This window comes from Ovis canadensis, chromosome 6 (assembly GCF_042477335.2).
Source record: "Ovis canadensis isolate MfBH-ARS-UI-01 breed Bighorn chromosome 6, ARS-UI_OviCan_v2, whole genome shotgun sequence".
Classification (NCBI taxonomy): Eukaryota; Metazoa; Chordata; class Mammalia; order Artiodactyla; family Bovidae; genus Ovis; species Ovis canadensis.
In genome coordinates this window covers 117706353-117727956 of record NC_091250.1, presented here as the reverse complement: position 1 = coordinate 117727956, position 21604 = coordinate 117706353, and the positions used below count along the sequence as shown (strand labels likewise).

Sequence of the window (21604 nt, the reverse complement as noted above, 5' to 3'; positions counted from 1 at the left end):
AAATTAAAGAATGAAAACAGGAGAGATCTAAACATGTAATTCTGATGGGGAGAAGTGAGCAGACACAGGGTATTTTGAAGTTGCAGAAGAGAGTAAATGATAGAGAAAGCTCCTGGACAATGAAATAGGATAGATTCAAGATGAAAGGAGGCTGGTTAGATGCTCCACTAACCAAAGGACATCAGAAGGAATGAGTGTGGATCCAGGTATATTTTTTTTGTGGCTTTTGGTTAGGGTTAGAGTTATGATTTATGGAGCTAATTTGAAAAATTCCTGTCTACTGGTTTGATGGATGCTAAATTGCCTCTGGTATTAATTTCCCTTGTATTCTTATTAGAAATAGAATCCTCCTTAATTTTAGCAAGGCACATAGCCTCCCTTACAGCTAATTGTGTTCTGTGATCATATTTGGGCTCGTGGGATGTGACTGGAACAATGTGTGAATCTTCTGGGGAAGATAAAGGGGCTTGTCTCTTCCTACTCACCTCCACCTGGTTGAAATGGAAGTCAGTCTTGGACATTTTCGTCATGTAGGGTCATGAGTCAACATTTGGGGTCCTGGCTGTTATCCTGAGCAGAACCTAGATTGTCTGCCCATTTACTTTTGCATATTATGTCAGAAGCAAATAAGCATTTGTCTTATTTAAATGCTGAGTTTTACTGCTAATCCTTGGTTGTAGCAACATATACTGTTGCAGAGACAAACTCTGTATTCTATGTGAATGAGATGACATTATTTTCTGAGAATGAAGAATTCATGGAAAAGGGCATGAAGTTTGAAAAGAATGAAATTAGTTTGAAATAATGGTAACTGGGGGATGGAATAAAAGAGACAGGTACTAGGAAAATATGGAAACATTGCCTGGTCATCTTGAGAAACTAGAAGATCATTGATTATGGAAAAATATGAGTTAATTAAATAACTGAACAAAACAAGGAAAAAACTCTTACAAAGAGTTTTCATATAGGCCCAAATTTCTATCAGAAAGGTTCACAAGACTTAAAAAAATATTTCATGAAACCGAAATATCAAAAGTATATTTTCAGTGTTAACAATACTCATTGAACAAACCTATACAGATATCATGATGGGCTTGCTTGACATTGAAGTCAAATAGGCCTTGAGTACTAGTGACATTTAAATGCCAAATCAAATATGAATGAAGTGTTAGGAAAGTTGAAATTAAGTGAGATGGAAATGCTTTAACCTAATCATGAGAAGTTTCGTGAAGCGGATGGCTTTTTAGTTAAAACTCAAAATTCATATATCTTTATACTTTGGAAACCAGAGCACGTATTTTTATTCTATACTTCTTGTACACCTTTTCTAGAGGCAATAAAACCATATTTGACTTCAGGATCTTTTAGGTCTGGACAGATATAGCACAATGGAGATCTTTCGTAAGTTGAAACTTTCTTGGGCATCTACTGTCTTTTGGGCCTTCCACATCTGATAAATGTGATTTTAAATGTGATGGTCCCAGTATGGACCATGTAGACTTAAGTGTACGGAGTTGCTCATTAGAAGTAAACTCTATCATTTTTTTTGGTCACAGATTTCACTTTTATCTTATCTGAAAAGTTACATAGATTATTTTAAGTTGTGACTTTTAAAATATTCTAGCAAGGGTTAATAAACCTAGCAGCCCTATGTTTTACACAAAATTAGCTAGACTCTTATTCTTTACGTATTGGGCTGGCCAAAATGTTCGTTTTTCCATAACACTGTATGGGAAAACCCAAACAAATTTTTGACCAACCCAATAGATATGGAGATAAGGGTTTTAATGTTTTTGCTTATCTATCAGGCAGTATAATTGAAAGTGATCTCTTTAAGCATCCATTAGATCAGAATTGTATATTTATTTTGTGAAAAAGCTGGTCCACGTCCACCTAGTAACTGTACCAAATGATTACCATTTGTTTAATTTTTTTTAATCAAGATCCTTTGTTTTGGAAGAGTGGAGAAAGTTTATAATGCCAGTAAAATCAGTTTTGAAGAGGAATAAGATGTGTCTGTACATGTAAAGCCTTAGAGAGGCTTGGTGTACCCTGGGAACATGTTTTAATTTGGGAGACAGAGCCCTAAGCCAAATTCCTTAGTATCGTCAATTTAATTGAGAAAATTGCTTAACCTCAGTCTTTCTGTCAAGTTTGATTGACAGACGACTACTATCTGGAGGTGCACTGGAATGCTGAGTACCTTAAAATACCTTGAGACTTCTCGAAAAGAGGAGATGTGTATGTAACAGGGACAGGAGATATCAGTGTGTGAGGAGACATGTTTTTCTCTATTCCCCTGCCTAACCAATTTACTATGCACATTGGCATAATCTTTAGAGGCTGAACAATAGAATTAGGGATGAGTATTTGCATGAAGGTATTGCCTTGAGAAAACAGAGAATAGTAGAGGATAACAAGGAAGCAGGGAAAGGAAAGGGAAGTTCCCATCAAGAAACAGAAAGGGAAGGAGGTTTAGGAAAAAGAGTAGAAAGTGAGTGTAGGGAGAGTTTAGGAGTGGGAGAAATGGGCAATCAATAGGAATGAGAAAGAAAGAGAAGATTTTAAGAAAATGGGTTGTAAATTGAATCCCTTTTAATAGTTTTCAAGGGGTCCAACTGGGAATTGAAGTTACTTTTAATTACTTTTGGTTGCTGCTTTCTCTTTCTTTGGATATGACACTTTGTACCAGGTATTTGAGGGCTTCCCTGGTGGTTTAGCAACAAAGAATCTGCCTGCCAATGCAGGAGATACAGAAGACACCAGTTTGATCCCTGGGTCAGGAAGATCCCCTGGAGAAGGAAATGGCAACCTGCTCCAGTATTCTTACCTGGGAAATCCCATGGACAGAGGACCCCAGCAGGCTACAGTCCATGGCGTTGCAAAGGAGTCAGACACTACTTAGCAACTAAACAACAACACCCAGGTATTTGAATTTTATATAAAAATCACAGAAGTTATAAATTCAGTTCTTATTTTGAAATACTTTAGAAGAGCGCCGTATCAAAAGCAAATATGGTGAAGGCAAACATTTTTATACAGTATTAATATCTGATTGCTCAGAGAGTCAGACTTGGTGACTTTCGGCAAAAAATCAGATTCTCTGGAGATCATAGACACCACTACAAAATTGTGTTAGTTTCTGCTAAAGTGGTTTCTGGCCTTAGTGACCATGAGCTAGTTAATGTCTGTGTTAGAAAGTACAAGTGAAACATGTTAACTCTTCTCCCTTGGTTGGCTTTATTAACAGGATTTTGGAAAAGAAAGAAATGTGAACTGTTATTCTGAGAGATTTTGGAACTCTGTTAGTAGGTGCAGCTTATGTCTTGGCTTTGTTAACAGCTCAGGAGCAACTGTCTTACTTTTGTTTGGCCTTAGGCAAACTAATTTTGTGCTCATACAGCTTTTATTTTCTGTTTATTACAGTAGAGCTGTGGTTTTCCTAAGGTCAGGATGCTGGTGTGTACTTTATTGTAAATAAAAATGGCATATTTTGTATTCCTGTGGCTGATTCATGGTGGGCTTCCCTTCTGGCTCCCTTGGTAAAGAATCCGCCTGCAATGCAGGAGACCCCTGTTAAATTCCTGGAGAAGGGATAGGCTACCCACTCCAGTATTTTGGGGCTTCCCTTCTGGCTCAGCTGGTAAAGAATCCACCTACAATGCAGGGAGGCCTAGTTTTGATTCTTGGGTTGGGAAGATCCCCTGGAGAGGGGAACGGCTACCCACTCCGGTACTCTGGCCTGGAGAATTCCATAGTCCACGGGGTCGCAAAGAATCAGGGTGATGTGTGGCAGAACCCAACGCAATATTTCATGTTTGGGAACGCATGTAAGAATCAAAGATATTAAAATTTAAAAAAAATAAAAAAAAATAAAAAAATAAAAAAAAATAAAAAAATAAAGTAATTATTCCTCCAATTAAATAAAACTTTTAATAAAATAATGAGATCTCATAATTAGATATGTTGAAGTGTTAGGTTTTACTTGGTTATTTTATTTTGTAGAATTTTAAAAAGCCTGTCTGAATAGCATTGTGTTATCTTTATTAAAAAGAGATCTGGCAGTTAACTTAATCTTTAGTCCCATGGCCAGGTAGCAACTGCATGACTGCATGTTTTGGTAGATTTCTGGGTAGAAGTTCGAATCATTTGTCAATGTCATGCATTTCATAAGAACAGCAGCTGATGTAATCCACTCAATATGCATGTTGACTGAGGATATGTGAGACCTTCTAAGAAACCTCCTGAGCTAGAGCCATCCAGAAAATATCCTCAGAAAAGGTAGAATTTGGCCAGAAGCAAATGGCAAAAGCAGTTTGCCCTCTCCAGACCCGTGAACCGTCTTAGTCTGCTTCTGTTTGGACTATTCTTGTGCAGACAGAAGCTATATTAAAAGCAACCACAACATTAAAAAGAAAGCTGGCAAAATGTAAAAGGGAAAAAAAGTAAGTGCTGATGTTAGGTAAATGTGTTTTTATGTTTCTCACCTAAAATTTTAATTTAAAATTAATAATGAATATAAATATATGGAAAAAAATAAATCTCAAACTCTATTTCACATCATATAGACATTAATTTGAAGTGATTATTGATTTAAACAACAAGCTAAAGCCTTAAAACTTCTACAACAAATTTAAAAAATACATTTTACACCTTGTGGATAGATATAGCTTTTTAGATAGGTACCAGAAAGCATTAATGATAAAAAAATAATGGTGGAAAAAAAGAGGATAAATTCTGCTTGCCCATAGATAACTGCTAGGAAAATGAAAGGGTAAGTAAGCCACACACTGGAAGGAAATACTTGCAATACAAAATCTGACAAAGGGCTTGTTCCCAGAGTATCTTTTTAAAAATTATTATGAATCAATAATAAAATGACAAACAGGCCATTTGAAGAAATTGGGCAAAAATTGGAATAGACAAAAAAAGAAGATATAGGAAGGGCCAAGAAGCACTTGAAAAGGTGTTAACATTGTTGGCCATCAGGTAAATGCAAATTAAACCACAATGAAATACCATATTATGTCTGCTTGAATATCTATCACTGAAAAGCTGACTACACCAAATCGGTTATGTGCACAACAAAATGGGAGATCTTTGAAAAGCAGTTTGTTAGTTTATTAAAAAGTTAACATAGATATACCTATCTCAGTTCAGTTCAGTCACTCAGTCGTGTCCGACTCTTTGCGACCCCGTGAGTTGTAGCACGCCAGGCCTCCCTGTCCGTCACCAACTCCCGGAGTTCACTCAGACTCATGTCCATTGAGTCAGTGATGCCATCCAGCCATCTCATCCTCTATTGTCCCCTTCTCCTCCTGCCCCCAATCCCTCCCAGCATCAGAGTCTTTTCCAATGAGTCAACTCTTCACATGAGGTGGCCAAAGTACTGGAGTTTCAGCTTCAGCATCATTCCTTCCAAAGAACACCCAGGACTGATCTCCTTTAGGATGGACTGGTTGGATCTCCTTGCAGTCCAAGGGACTCTCAAGAGTCTTCTCCAACACCACAGTTCAAAAGCATCAATTCATCTTATCTATTAACCAGTAATTCCTCTCCTAGATGTTTTTTTAACAAAGAGACATGAAACATTTTTCCACAAAAAGACCTGTGCTGAGTGTTCAAAGGAGCTTTATTCATAATTGCTCCAACCTGGAAACAACCCAGGAATTTCAACAACAGCTTGAATGGATAAACAAATGGTGATTTATTCATTCAGAGGAATAATACCCATGAATAAAAAAGAATCGACTATCGATGGATATCACAACAGGCATAAATCTTAAAAACATAATTCTGAGAAGTATCCACCAGGCACAAAACATTATACACGACATGTTTTCATATTCTGAAAGACAGGAACAGACAACACTCGTCTATGGTGATAGAATTCAAGACAATGGTTGCTGATAAGATGTGGGGGGGCCTAGAAATGAGATGATGGAACTTTATGGGATATTAGAGACATTCTGTATTTTTATTGGAGTAGTGGTTGCAGGATGTAAATATGTATCCAAAATCATTAAATTATGCACTTAACGGTATTTTTTAAAAATTGAGGTATAGTTGTTTCACAATATTGTATTAGTCTTTGCTGGACAATCAAGGGAGTCAGCTATGTTGTTCAGTCACATATGTGTACATTTATCCCTTGCTTGGACCTCCCTCTCACCCCACCCCATTCCACCCCACTAGGTCATCATCCAGCACCGAGCTGAGTTCCTTGTGCTGTACTACAGGTTCTCACTCGCCATCTATTTTACATATGGAAATGTATGCATGTCAGTCTTAATCTCACCGTCATTTTTATCTCAATTAAGATTTCAATTCGTAATTATCATAGTGTTTCCTAAGTTGTACAGGAAAATGGGTCAAAGGAATAAGGATGAATAATATCTGGTCTTGAAGTCAAAGGTATGTAAAAGTCATTTGATTTAATCTTCTGTTTTATCAGTATGAGTCAAGGAGTATAAGCCTTTGGGACTTAGTAGGACCTGGATTTTCCCTCTTAATTTCATGTATTTTACAAATATCTGGATTCTAGAAATTTTCAGTTAGCATTTCCATATTCTTCTGCACACAACATTCTAGTTACCTAAATTTAAATTGCAACTGCAAATAGTGGTTTCTTATTTTTGCTCATATCTCACTTTGCTGCATCCTTTCTTGTTTTAGGCAAAAAGTAAATTAAAAAATTATCTCTTAAGAAATACACTAAAATGTTGAGAATCCAAGTTAATTGTCTCATTTTATGAGTTAAAATCCTGAGCAACTTTAGAACAGTAAGATCCTAAATTTCTAGTTGGAATTTTTCTATATTATATTTGCTTTCCATTTCTGTACCCAAATGGGTGCTATATAAATTGGTCCATCGCTTTTAAAATATTTTGATTTTCTTGAACAACTTTAAAGATATTTTATAAGCACTGCATTTTTCTTATTTAAAATTGTAAGCTTTCTCTTGTAAATCGATGTAGTAATATGTTTATAATATTCTTCATGATCCTTTGCATTATAATATGCAATTATTCATAAGACAGTTTCTGAGTAACATATTTTACTTTAAAATTTAGGCTACATTGATATATAAATATCTTTAAATTTGAGTTTCCTTGTTAAATATTTTTACTACTACTTTACAGGATTCTTGCTATTATATGACCTTAAGGACACCAGATATTGAGTTTTGCTCACATCATAGCAACTGTATTGGAATGAACTTTAATTGCTTTCTTATAATCTTTATTTTGTTATCTAGGGTTTTGTTATTAACCAGTCTGAGCCTGGGTTTGGGTGAGCAGGTGTTGGCAAGGAGTGTAGTACTTGACGTAGAAGTGCTCTCCGAATAGGAATGGACACATGGAGGAAAAAATATGAATTAATAAGTGGGCTGCATAGAGGCAAGACAGTAGGAACTGAGATACAGGGCCTTGAGTGCTGAGATAGGATGTACAGACTCAGTGTGTTCGTAAGCACTCAAGCGCTTTCTGAATTGAATTATTAAGACCTAGGAAGCGAGAGGAAGGACTTGAGTGCAGTGAGGTAGTCGTGGTGATAAAAAGGGAAGATTTTAAAAGACCAAATTTGCATTAACTGGAAGAGGAGATTTGAAGCGTTGAGGCTAGCAAAGAGAAAGTTGAATTTGTCAAAATGACAGGAACCAAAAACATTAAGCAGTGCAGGCAAACGTCATAATGACAGAGCGGCGTACTCACTATACAGCCTAATAGCTCACGCTGCATTAAAATAATTTATGTAGTTTGTATTTAGGAAGTTTGGAGAGAAATGCAGAGAATGTCACATTGCATTGCTGAAATTTATTTATTTATCTATCTTTTTCTCTCATAATATGAGTATTTTATTTCTTTCACCTTTGTATAGCCTCCATGTTTTGAACAGAGAAAAGTATATTTTAGCTATTGGGTAAAGAAGTGTAGGTGGCTCAGTGATCAAGAACCCACCTGCAATGCCGGAGATGCAGGTTCGATCCCTGGGTCAGGAAGATCCCTTGGAGAAGGAAATGGCAACTCACTCCAGTATTCTAGCCTGGGAAATCCCAGACAGAGGAATCTGGTGGGCTATAGTCCATGGGGTTGCCAAAGAGTTGGACATGATTGAGAGACTAAAAAACAACAAATTCTGGTAGACATTATGAAGTCAGTAATTAAATCATGACTGTATGTATAATACCGCATACCACTCCCTATGGTAGATGCTGCACATATAATGGAGAACCACACAGAAGTAGTCAGGTCCCTCAAAGAGTTTACATCCTGAAGGCAATGGCACCCCACTCCAGTACTCTTGCCTGGAAAATCCCATGGATGGAGGAGCCTGGTAGGCTGCAGTCCATGGGGTCGCGAAGAGTCGGACACGACCGAGCGACTTCCCTTTCACTTTTCACTTTCATGCATTGGAGAAGGAAATGGCAACCCACTCCAGTGTTCTTGCCTGGAAAGTCCCAGGGATGGGGGAGCTTGGTGGGCTGCCGTCTATGGGGTCGCACAGGGTTGGACACGACTGAAGTGGCTTAGCAGCAGGAATAAGACAGTAGAGGAGACAATGACATGTAATTCACTCGTTCACCTACTGATAAGTTCTACAAAACATTAAACATTTGGGTAATGTATAGAAAAAGGGAAGGATTGGCCAGTAACTCTGTCTGGAGCTGGCAGGGAAAGCCCATGGGAGGATGAAATATTTCCATTAAGACCTGAAATGTAAGGGGAAAGCAGCCATAATGAAGACCTAGAGAAGGAGTTATTTGAGGAGAAGGGACATCAAAAGCAAATAAACAAAGGTGGAGATGGTCTTTGCATGTCTAAGAAAGGGAAAGAAAGCCCACCTGATAGGAGTGCAGTGGAGGATGGAGGGAATGAGAGCCGAGAGGCAGCCCAGGCATTAATGCAGCACCTGTGGGCCTCAGTGAGGGTGTTAGATCTTCCTCCAGCTGTAATGAGAAGCCAGAGAGGTGGGGAAGGGATGTACTCTGAACTTATGCTTCAGAACTATCACTTGATTGTTGGGTGGACATCAAGACTGGGTAGAAAGCTGTTGTAGTGGTCCAGGTGGAAGTTCCTAAAGGCTTGGAATAGAATTATGGCAGTAAATATGATTAGAAAGTGGCCCAAGGTGGAATTGATTTTTATGGTGGCTTAATGTGGGCATGGCTTCCTGAAGAATTGTATGTGGGGTCTGAGGGCAAGGTGGGACTAAAGATGACAACATAGGTTTTTCACTTGAGCAGTTGGGGGAATAATGGAGCTATTTAGAGAGATGGCAAATTTGGTGGAGGATGTAGTGTGTGTGTGTGTGTGTGTGTGTGTGTGACTGGTTCTATTTTGGCTATGTTACTGTCTCAATGAGTTAATTTCAAGAAATATTTTCTGAGCATGTTATAGATTCCATTCACCATTCCAGATGCTGGGAAAAGAGCCAGAAGGAAAGTAAAGACTGTCCTCCATAGAGATTACATTGTAAGATATTGTTGTGTGTGTGTGTGTGTTAGTCACTCAGTCGTGTCTGACTCTTTGTGACCCCACGAACTATAGCCCACCAATCTTCTCTGTCCATGGAATTCTCCAGGCAAGGATACTGGAATGGATTGCCATTCCCTTCTCCAGAGGATCTTCCCGACCCAGGGATCAAACCCTGGTCTCTTGCATCGCAGGCAGATTCTTTACCGTTTGAGCTCTAGGGAAGTCCAAGATATGGAAAAATATGGATAAATATAAAAACAGAACGGGGATGAGAGCACCAAAGGTGGAGGTAGCCTTGCAAATTTTTAGTGTGATCACGGAAGGTCATTTTAATAAGGTGATATTTGACCAGGCGTTTTAAGAAAGCGAGGGTACCAGCCATGTGGATATCTAGGGTAAAAGAGTTTCAGGCAGAGAGAACAGAAAATACAGAGGCCATGAAACAGGTGTGTTTTGACTTCTTAGAGAAATGGCATTGAAGGCAATGTGGAATGAAGAGGGGATGGGAGGATAGTAGTTGATGCTTCCAGGAGAGGCCAGGCACCCCAGGATGTGGGGGACCATGGACCATTGTAAGGACTTTGCTTTTGACTCTGAGTGAGAATCTAATGGTGGATTTTGAGCAGAGGAATGCAGATTCTTTAAAAGCAGTCTATGTCCGATGCAGGATACAGCATACTTGGGGCTGGTGCACGGGGATGACCCAGAGGGATGTTGTGGGGAGGGAGGTGGGAGGGGGGTTCATGTTTGGGAACACATGTACACCCGTGGTGGATTCATGTCAGTGTATGGCAAAACCAATACAGTATTGTAAAGTAAAATAAAGTAAAAATAAAAATAAAAAAAATAAAAAAGTAAAAGCACCGCTTTGGTCATCATGTTGTATGCAGTGCCTGGGGAGGCAAGGACTGAGGCAGAGATTAAGAGGCTATTTTGATCATGTAGGCCTGAAGTATAGGATTAGGAAGGTAGTAGGGAGGATGATGACAGGTGATTAAATTATGGAAAAGCAGAGCAGATAGTATTTGTTGACAGCCTGGATTTGGGTAAGTAAGAGAAGAATCAGTGGCTGCAAGGTTTTGGAAAAATGAAATTGCTGTTTACAGAAATGGGGAAGACCTCAGGGTAGGTAAGTTTTTAGAAGAAAAGCAAGTGTCAGTTTTCTGGGCTTTTTTTGAGACATCTTTAAACACGTAAAATGTGATGTGGAGCATGTGTATGCAAGCACATATGCCCACACACACATCCTCTAGACTTCAGTGGAGAAGTCCTGACTTCAACTATAGATCCAAATGTGGGAGTGATCAGCATTAGATGATATTTATAGAAGAAACAGAACAAGGTACCTTAGGAAGGAGAGAAAAGGTCTGAGGACTGAGGTCCAGGCACTTCAATGTCTGCAAGTCAGGCGGTGAGGAAACTGAGGAGATACCAGTTAGGCAGAGAACAAAGAAGCCAAGTGAAGAAATTCTTTCAAGAAGGAAAAAATGGTCAACTGTGTCAAATGATGCAGGTTTGGGGTCTGACATTTTAGCATTAGATGTGGCAACAAGGAATCACTAAAATTTGACAAGATCTGTTTCAATGGGTGGTAAGGGCAAAAGCCCAACTGATATTGGTTCAAGCGGAAAGGGGAAAAGGAATTTGAAGACAAGAAGTGGAGACTTTCAAGGATTTTTGTTGTGAAAGTACATAGAGAAATGGGATGGTAGCTAGAAGGGGACATGAGTTCAACAGAAGCTTTTGTTTTGTTCTATTTTTAAGTAGGGTAATGTTAACACACATTTGTATGCTGGTGAAAGGATTCAGCAGAGCATGAGAAATCGCCATTGGAAAGGCCTTTGAGAAAATGAGAGCATAATAGAGCAAGTGTTGGAACACAGAGGAAGGGTTGGCAAAGATCTGAGCAGCAATTCTTCTGGCATTAGAGCAAGAGGAAAGGCAGAGAGAAGGAGCAAGAATTTTTGATGGAAAGATGGGGTAGGTCTTTGATTACGTTTGTTTTCTTGAATTATGATATAAGATTATCAGGTGAAAGTGGAACAGAAGAGGTTTTTTTTTGTTTTTGTTTTTTGAAGATTTCACAAGAATAAGAAGGAATGAAAATCATCTGGGAGAATGGAAATTGAGTTTTTAAGAGAAGAATCGTGAAGTATTTCTGGCAATACCAAGAAATGTAGATTCCAGTTTGAAGTGCAGCTAATCAAGGTGGTCAGGATCTTTTCCAAAAGTGTGCATTTGTTCAGGTTCTGGCAAGAATGATGGGATAGTCGTGTTTAACAGAGGCCAAGGTTTCTCCAGGCAGATGTGATCAAGGAAGAGTCTTCCCAATTTCAGTAAACAGCAACTCTGTCCTTCCCTAACCTTGGAGCCATTGTTTATTCTCCTCTCTTCCTTTTCCATTCCGAATCCAATCTGTCAGCAAATCCTATCAGAGAGGGATTATGGTTCTGGACCATGGATGAGATGCTAAATAAAGGAGAGCCAAGATTATGGTGGAGGGGTTGGAAATGAAACGCCAGAGGGGGTAATGGATTGGAGATCCGGAGTGAGAATGGAAAGTACTGGTAAGGATTGCTAGATGAGTGGTTTCGATGCAAAAGTGGTATTTTGAAATTGAGATTTGGAGGTTCTGTAATTATTGATGATGGGTAATCCGTGGCTCAGTGGTAAAAGAATCTACCTGCTAATGCAGGAAATGTGGGTTCAATTCCTGGGTCAGGAAGATCCCTGGAGTAGGAAATGGCAACCCACTCTAGTATTCTTGCCTGGAAAATTCCATGGACAGAGAACCTGACAGGCTACAGAGTCCGTGGGGTCACAGAGTCAGACATGAGCACACACATGCTCAGTCCTTGAGAGTAGAGCTTTGTGCGATTGGTGGAGAAAAAGTCACTGGGACTAAGGGAGACAAGGAACTGAGAGACCAGAAGATTCGTTGGTGGATGTTGAAGTCACTGAGAATGGTGACGAAAAACAGTGGGCAAGAGTGAGACAATGAGTTAAATGCTAAGATAATTAGTAAATAGAAGAGAATGACTGAGAGTTGGATTTGTGACCCCCAAAAGAAATGAAAGGTAGACTATAATGAAACAGGCTTTAGACACTTAAGATTTTGAAGGACAAAGAGGGAAAATACTCAGAAAAAGTGCTGGGAAGGAAGGAGCAAACTAACTTTACCTGAAATCTTTGAGAAACATGGGATGTGAAACAAACTAAATCTACCACTTGAGAGCACTGTAAGGGAAACCCCGAGGTCAGTCACAGCAGGAAGGTGGAAAATTGTCTGAGATCACAGGAGGGAGATAAAAGGCTGAGTTGCAGAGAGCAAGGTGGAGGGGCATCGGCGCGTAAGGCCAGGTTAGGGCATGTCCAGGGCAGAATGGGGATCAACCTCCTTGAGAGAGAGAATGCTGGGAATTCCAGTGGCTACTGAAGGAAACAGGGACATGATGCAATTTGTCCTACAAGCCTCAAAGCAAGTGGTATTTGAAGACCTCAAGAGGCTGACCTCTTCCTTGAGGGACAGAAGTAGCTGACAGGAGTACTCAGAGAATTAAGATCTCAGGACATCTTGAGACACTGGCAAGAAGAAAAAGGATGTGATGGAATAATTACATTTATGTGGCTTTTGATTCAGGTGCTCTGTTAGAATTTTTCTTTTGTCTACTTATCAAAAGTCAGAGGGCAATTTAATCTTTGCAGAAGCAAATTACAGCATTTGAGGGGAAAAAATCTATACTAAAATAATAACTTCTATGGGCTTTTTCATTTAGGACAGCATTTTTCTTGTAGTTATGAATCCATTTCTGGCTGATTGCACCTATTTATGCTTGAATTACACACCTGTTAATTTGTTTCATCTAATATTCAGCAGAGCACCCTGGGGTTGGAGACTAAAATGGTCCAAACAACTTGGTTGCTCACAGAAATCCGAACTTTGATATAAAAAAAAGTGCGGTACATAATACATACCCACGTCACCAATGATGGATCTGATCAGGATTGAAATTAAAAAACTTATACTTTTGGGGGGGCATGCTACTTTTTACTTTGTGTTTTTAGAATTTTGTGTTATCTAGGTCTGATTGTATAGAGGCAGACAGTAATCAATTAAAACTCTAGAGGATTAAGTGAATTTCAGAGTTGCAAACAGAATGAAGCTTCTCAAAATCCTGGTTCATTTATGATTCACGAAGATTTTATTAACACATACTAGTCCATCAGGAAGCAAATATAAAAGCTTCTTTTTTAATTTTACATAATTTGAATAGATATTTATATGATATATGCCAATTGCTACTCTAATTGATTTAGGATGGTAGAGAAAGTAGGAAGATGTTTATTAGGCTTAGAGAATGCTACTTAATCTGTTTCCAGATGTTTCTGATGTCATCAACCTATGGGTACAAATGGGATGAAACTCAAACGCTCAAATGTTTGTCATTATTATTGTTACTATTCTAACCATCTGCATGTATAAACCCTTGAAATCTCTCAGCAGTAATGTGAAACAGGGACTGTTATGATGTCTGTTTTACTCATGAAGAAACCAAAGCACTGTTTATTAAATAACATGCCCAAGGCTATACAGCTGTAAGTGCTAGGCCAGCATTTAAATCTGGGGGCTGACTGCAGAGCTCAGCATCTTATTACAGTATTGCTGTATTATTTCACATACCATGGCAGCTCTCAGCTTGGTACCTGCTGAAAGAGGACCCCATCTTCCAGTTACTAGACATCTCTCCTCTTTTCTTTGGGTGTTTTGTATGCCCAGCCAATGTTAAAGGAAGCTCCACAAAGTTCCTCAGATGTCATCTTGAACCAATCTGCCAACACTTTTTTATAACATTTCTTTTTTTAATTTCCACCTTCCCTTTATCCTTCTCTTTATTTATGAAGCTGTCTTGTTTTCAGATGTGAAAATGCTGAGTTAAAGATGTTGTCCCTTGCTGCCCAGGAAACCAGCAATCCTCAAGGTCAGAGCAAGCTTGGCATTCATGCAGAAGGGGTAATGAACCTTGCCTCAACTCTGGGTGGCACATTGACAGTAAAACAGCACTGCTTGTGGGCATCATTAAAAACAAAAACAAAAAAAAAGATCTCTTGAAAATAGTTTCTGCAGTATCTATCTCTAATGCCTCTCTCCATTTGTGCTCCAGGTAAGGGGTGGAAAGAGAATTCAAGCATTCTGCTAATCTTTTTTCATATATCCTCCTTCAGTGCCCATGTATCATAAACAAAGGAAAACAAAATGAAATGATAACCCATACATGTTGTTTTCCTGTCACCAAAGCCAATCCATTCTTTAGATTCTATCAGTGGATACTCAAGGGAGTGGCCCATGAATTCCACAGGCTGGCAGGCCACCTTTGGGCATAATCATTTCAGCTCAGTTGCTCAGTCGTGTCCGACTCTTTGCGACCCCATGGATGGCAGCATGCCAGACTTTCCTGTCCATCAATTCCCAGAGCTTGCTCAAACCCATGTTCATTGAGTCGATGATGCCATCCAACCATCTCTTTGTCTGTCGTCTCCTTCTCCTCCTGCCTTCAATCTTTCCCAGCATCAGGGTCTTTTCCAATGAGTCAGTTGGGCATAGAAGGGGCTTTGAATTCCTTTACTTTATGACAAAATATTTTTTAGGTTATTGGGTGAAGAAATGCTTCTGATTGGGCTCAGAATCTCCATGACCCTTAATTCCATGACCATCAAAAACTAAGAGAAGGGGGACTGACTTAAGAGGAAAGAAGCACAGTAAGAAATTCTATTCAACTCTTGAAGATCTGGGTGCAGGGCCAGCCTGAGGCACAAATGTGAATTAGGTGATGTTTATTTTCAATGCTCCCAGCTCCATCCTCTCAACCATTCAGTTCCTTCCTTGCTGTAAATCTTTATCAGAATCAGGAAAAAACAAAAGCAAATATAGCTAGACATTTCAATTTAATGACTTTTTGAATTTTAAAGTTATCTCTAGTTATGAGAGGATAGACTTCTTTATTGTCAGAGGAATTTCAGACATCATTGAAGGGGATTAGAATGAAGGGCAGAAGATTTTAAAAAATCCTTTTGGCAGCCTTAAAATGACAATTTGCAACCTACCAGCTCTTCTGACTTTAAGGCTGATATAGTAGTGGGACTTTTAAAAGCTTTTTCTAATGCAGACCAAGAAGTTAAAGAGAAATATCTTGTTTTCTCATGTTCTTGTGTGGTGTGAAACTCATTTGGCTTGGAAAATTTTTTACTCTTTGAATGTTTGCACTTGAAAGACCATATTCTTAATTTGGACTGGCAACTATGCCAAACATCTTGGCAACTTTACAAAAAATAAAGCTTTAATGTTAAAGGAAAATCATACACTATGAAGCCTGTCATAATATGTTACACTGATAGGGGAAAATGGAATTAATATGGTATTTCTTGTTAACTTCAAATTTCAAAATTTTTTATTATAAGCCAGAAGTAGAAGTCTTGGATACATAACTTTTCTTCTGTTTACTCTGGAGCAACTAGAGGCAATAGAATATTTACCTTCTCTAAGCAACAATTATAATCAGTAATTGTAATCATTTGATATTGTGAGTTTATATGAGAGAAATAGGCAGTGAAGGATTTTTGCACCTAAAAGCAAAATTTCAAAATGTCTCCATGAAGAATTGATGCTTTCAAATTGTGGTGCTGGAGAAGACTCTCAAGAGTCCCTTGGACTGCAAGGAGATCAAATCAGTCAATCCTAAAGAAAACAACCCTGAATATTCATTGCGAGGACTGATGCTGAAGCTTCAATACTTTGCCCACGTGACACAAAGAGTTTACTCATTGGAAAAGACCTTGATGCTGGAAAAGATTGAAAGCAAAATAAGTAGGGGGCGGCAGAGGATGAGATGGTTAGATAGCATCACTGACTCAATGGACGTGAATTTGAGCAAACTCAGAGAGTGGAGGACAGGAGCCTGGCGTGCTGTAGTCCACGGAGTTGCAGAGTCAGACAAGACTTAACAATGGAATAACAACAAATATAGCTGAATGGACCTTTGAAAACGATCCCTTTGTTGGCATGAGCTTTATAATAGGTCTTGGGTTTTAAATATGTTACAATAATAACATAATCTACCCCCTTTTTTCAGTGCATGTTACCTTTTAATATCAATGTATGTCATCTTCAGTGTTTGTTCAAATCTTGCAAAATAGGTCTCATTCTCTCTGATTTCCAGAAGAAATGGGAGCTCAGATAGTTCTCTTGACTTGCTCAGGCACCAGCAAAGTGCCACCATGAATATTCAAGCCTTCGTCTATCTGGACCTAAATCCTTGGCTCTTTCAACTATATCCAGCTATGTCTCCAAAGCAAAAATTAATCCCTGACTGCCTGTCATAACAATGTATAAGGGGGAGTGGCTATAAGGGCATGGGCAGTTAGTTTGGGCCCAGAAAAATACAGTGAGGTCTTGAGGGGTTGGGTAAGTAAACATCAAGGGTTAGCATTGATTGCAGCTAGATTAGACCGAGTTTGGAAAATATGGGAGCACTCAAGGTAGGTGGCTGAAGCAGGTGGATACATTAAGAGCAGGAAAATTATTACAAGAAATCTGAAAAATCGCAGAAGCAATGGTGATTCAGTCAGAGTCCTGCAAGACAGTGTACTCACATTTGGTGTTTTGTGGATATTTAAACAGAGACTAATTTAAACATATAGAAAAATAATGAGATGGTATGGTCTCCTGAGGAAAATAGACAGGGAGCTATGACCATGCCTAAGCCTAAAGGGGTTCAGTTCAGTTCCGTCGCTCAGTCATGTCCGACTCTTTGAGACCCCATGGACTGCAGCACATCAGGCCTCCCTGTCCATCACCAACTCCCAGAGTACACCCAAACCCATGTCCACCCAGTCGGTGATGCCATCCAACCATCTCATCCTCTGTCGGCCCCTTCTCCTCCTGCCCTCAATCTTTCCCAGCATCAGGGTTTTTTCAAATGAGTCAGCTCTTCACATCAGGTGGTGGAAGTATTGGAGTTTCAGCTTCAACATCAGTCTTTCCAATGAACACCCAGGACTGATCTCCTTTAGGATGGACTGGTTGGATCTCCTTGCAGTCCAAGGAACTCTCAAGAGTCTTCTCCAACACCACAGTTCAAAAGCATCAATTCTTCGGTGCTCAGCTTTCTTTATAGTCCAACTCTCACTCTGTACTAAAGGGGTTAGGGGTTGGTGGCTCCTGAAACCTGGAAATGTGACCTTTACAGTAGTAGCTTCATAGTAGCTGTGACTTTTACAGCCACTCAGTGATGACTGTGACAATGGCCTCCTTATGATGTGCTTTACAAGGCAGGAGTTGGTGAAAAAAATATCCCAACCTCCGGTTTTGCAAATGTTAATAAGTTGTATCTGACTCTTTTGTGACTCCATGAATTTTAGCCCACCGGGCTCCTCTGTTCATGGGATTTCCCAGGCAAGACTTCTGGAGTGGGTTGCCATTTCCTTCTCCAGGGGAACTCCCTGACCCAGGAATTGGACCTGCATGAAATCGAACCTGTGCTGAGCCAGCAGGGAAGGCAACTTTACCCTCCCTCTAATCTCTGTGGTGCTCCTTAGCAGTTCAACAGGAAGCAGCTGGGCAAGGCAGTGAATGAAGTGCACGCTGGCCATCCTCCTGGACACAGGGCAGATGGAGGAACTGGAGAGGAACCACAGAAGTGCAGGTAGAAGTTCCCCAGTGCAAGAGGTCAGGCAGAGGATCAGTGAGTGGATTGAAGATCAGGGGGACAGTCGAGCTATGACAACTGAGTTAGGATCACTCAGTTTCCTCAGTTAGGAAAACTGAGTTAGGATCAAATGGGGCTTGAGAGCTGAGGCTCTAATTTCTTTCAGTCATTGCATTGGTGAGAATCATTAACTCATTCACTCATTTATTTATTTATTCACTTACTCAACAATCTTCAGTTTCTATTAGATGTCAGGCATATGGTTATTGTGTTAGGTAGAGTACACAGTATGAGTCCAGATAATGAAGTATGTTATAAAGGGCAATCAGAAGCATCTTCCTGGTGTGTTTATTCATTATTTATGTGTTGTTCTGTTATCTGCCATTACTCTACTTTAAGCTCTGAAGGCAAGGCCAGGGCTTTTTTTTTTTTTAATTTTAAGTTCCACTGAAGAATCAGATTCATAAGATGACCGTAAGTCATCCATGGCATCAAATTCACTTAGAAGGGCATGGGCCAGCTGGGCAGCAGGGCACCATCAGATATTGCTCTTTTGTGAGACCAGCCCTTGCAGAAATTCCTGAAGTCTGTACAACAGTTTGAGCTGTACCGTTTGGTTTCCCAGGTGACAGCTCAGGTTTGAAAGAATGATTCTCAGATGGAGCAGGTGTCAAAGTTCTCTTGTCTTTAAAGCCCCCTGTTCCACAGGAGCCAATATCTCTAGTAACAACTCCTTAGGCAGGGCTACTCCAGCCTTTGCAAAAGACATGCCAGTTATAAGAGACTAAAACTGTCAGGTATTTATCATTCATTTATAGTTTTTCCCAACCCAGATGCAATTGACCAAGCATAGATTATTTTTACCATAAGCAATGCTACCTGGTAACTTAGTTGATATATCTCCTCTATCAGGTTGCCAAGGTAACAGATCTAAAAAGTGAATTGAATGTCAAATTCGAAGAGAGAAAGAAAAAAGAGATTTTGTTAACCCTTTGCCCCACATATTATGCTTCTAATTAGTATTTGCTGGATTTCCTGTACAGCAACAGAGAAAGACGTGAAAAAGGGCAGGAGACAAGGTTCTTGACTGGGCTAAGGTTTCAAACATCAGAAGACCTATTCAGCTCCTGTTACAAAAAAGAAAGCCCACATTCCATTTTGTACCAGCAGATGATTTTAAATAGCCAGTGAGCCAACAGGATCTTCCAAAGAGATGGTTCATGATGGAACATGATGAATTATTGTTTTGACTATTATTGTATGAAAAGCATTGAGCAACAGTGAATTCTGTATTCAGGCAGCCCCTTGAATTAGTTGATATCGTAATGCTTAGTTTGCAAAGTGTGTGTGTTAGTTGCTTGGTTGTGTCTGACTCTGTGATCCCATGGATTATAGCTCACCAGACTCCTCTGTCCATGGAATTCTCCAGGAAAGAATACTGGAGTGGGTTGCCATTTCCTTCTCCAGGTTTGCAAAGTGAAAAGATATGAAAAAGATGATGTGTTTTTTTCTGTGCCCTAAAAAATGTGTTAATGTGAAGTAAGTCAGAAAGAGAAAAACAAATATCGGATATTAACGCATATATGTGGAATCTAGAAAAATGGTACAAATGAACCTATTAGCAGGGAAGGAAGAGAGATGCAGATGAAGAGACCAAACATGTGGGCTGGAGGGGGGAGAGGGATGAATTGGGAGCTTGGGAGAGTGTATGTATGTCATGAACATATATACACTAATTGTAAAATAGTAAAATAGTAAAATTGTAAAATAGATAGCTAGTGGGAACCTGCTACAAAGCACAGGAAGCTCAGCTCAGGGCTCAGTGGTGACCTAAATGGGTAAGATGGGGAGAGGGCCAAGAAGGGAGGGCTTTATGTATACATATAGCTGATTCACTTAATTGTATAACACTGGAAAGCAACTATACCCCAATTTAAAATATACTGTCATATTGCCTTCCAAACAATGTATTAGCATGGGCTTTCATATATGTGCCACATGTCTCATGGCCTCTCCTGTCCTAAACCATACTATACTTCTCATCATGTTGCATTATAATACTTTTGTGGAAAAATTTGCGCTACTGGACAATAACCCTGTGAGGACAGTAGTCTTATCCGTCTCATCATTGCATCTGTGACATCTAATGCAGTGGCCTGGTATATACTCAGTAAAGTGCATGGTAAATACTCAGTAAAGTTTGTTGAATGGATGAGTGAATAAATGAAAGACCATAACGGCAATGCATGCTATAGTAGATTAAAACTTTGGACCAAATTTTTCTTATGGGCAAGTGCCTTTGTTAAATGGCATTAAAACTTGATTTTCGTAGATTTGTTGTTGTTTTTTTTTTTATAAAGAGCCAGTTATATCTGTTTCCTTTTAAGGATGACAGATGAAAATTTATCCATTAAGTTGGTGAGGAATGCAAATAAGATTTGAGCTGTGTGTTTTTCTTTAGTGCACTACTATAAGAATATTTGTCAGGATGCCTGAGAGCTCTCCTCTGAATACTAGTAGACTTTCAGTGTTATCTTTAAGGTCCCTGCAGAGTAACTCTTAAGACTCAACAATGAAATTCAAATCAGAGAATCCACTACATGAAGAAAATAGCGTCTCAAATCCATTTAGGCAGTGATGCAGTACAAATCCTAACGAAAGAAAGAAACCACTTCTTGGAGTTTATCATTTACTAGATTAATAATTTTATTTTAATTTTGTTTATTTACTTTTGCTAATTTTTATTGGCGTATAGTTGGTTTGCAATGTTAATTTATGCTGTACAGCAAAGTGAATCATCTATCTGTTGTTGTTCAGTTGCTAAGTTGTGTCAGACTCTTTGTGACCCTATGGAATGCAGCACGCCAGGCTTCCCTGTTCTTCACCATCTCCTGGAGTTTGCTCAAACTCATGTCCATTGAGTTGGTGATGCTATCCAGCCATCTCATCCTCGGCCACTTCCTTCTCTTCCTGTCTTCAGTGTTTCCCAGCATCAGTGTCTTTACCAATGAGTCCAGTCTTTGCATGATGTGACCAAAGTATTGGAGCTTCAGCAACAGTCCTTCCAATGAATATTCAGGGTTGATTTTCTTTAGAACTGACTGATTTTATCTCCTTGCAGTCCAAGAACTCTCAAGAATCTTGCACCACAGTTCAAAAGCATCATTCTTTGGCTCTCGTCCGGCTTTATGGTCCAACTCTCACATCTGTACATAACTACTGGAAAAACCATAGCTTTGACCATACAGACCTTTGTTGGTGAAGCAATGTCTCTGCTTTTTAATATGCTGTCTAGCTTTATCACCTATACGTTTGCATATATCCCCTCTTTTTTAGATTTCCTTCCTGTTTAGGTCACTGCAGGGCATTGAGTAGGGTTCCCTGTGCTATAGAGTAGTTTCTCAATAGTTATCTATTTTATAC

At 39.4% G+C, this 21604-nt stretch overlaps 1 protein-coding gene across 12 annotated transcripts in view; it reads left to right on the top strand.

Moving 5' to 3' along the window:
• MAPK10 (mitogen-activated protein kinase 10) overlaps positions 1-21604 on the top strand; it is a 415330-nt gene that overhangs the window by 129417 nt on the left and 264309 nt on the right. The window lies entirely within an intron of this gene.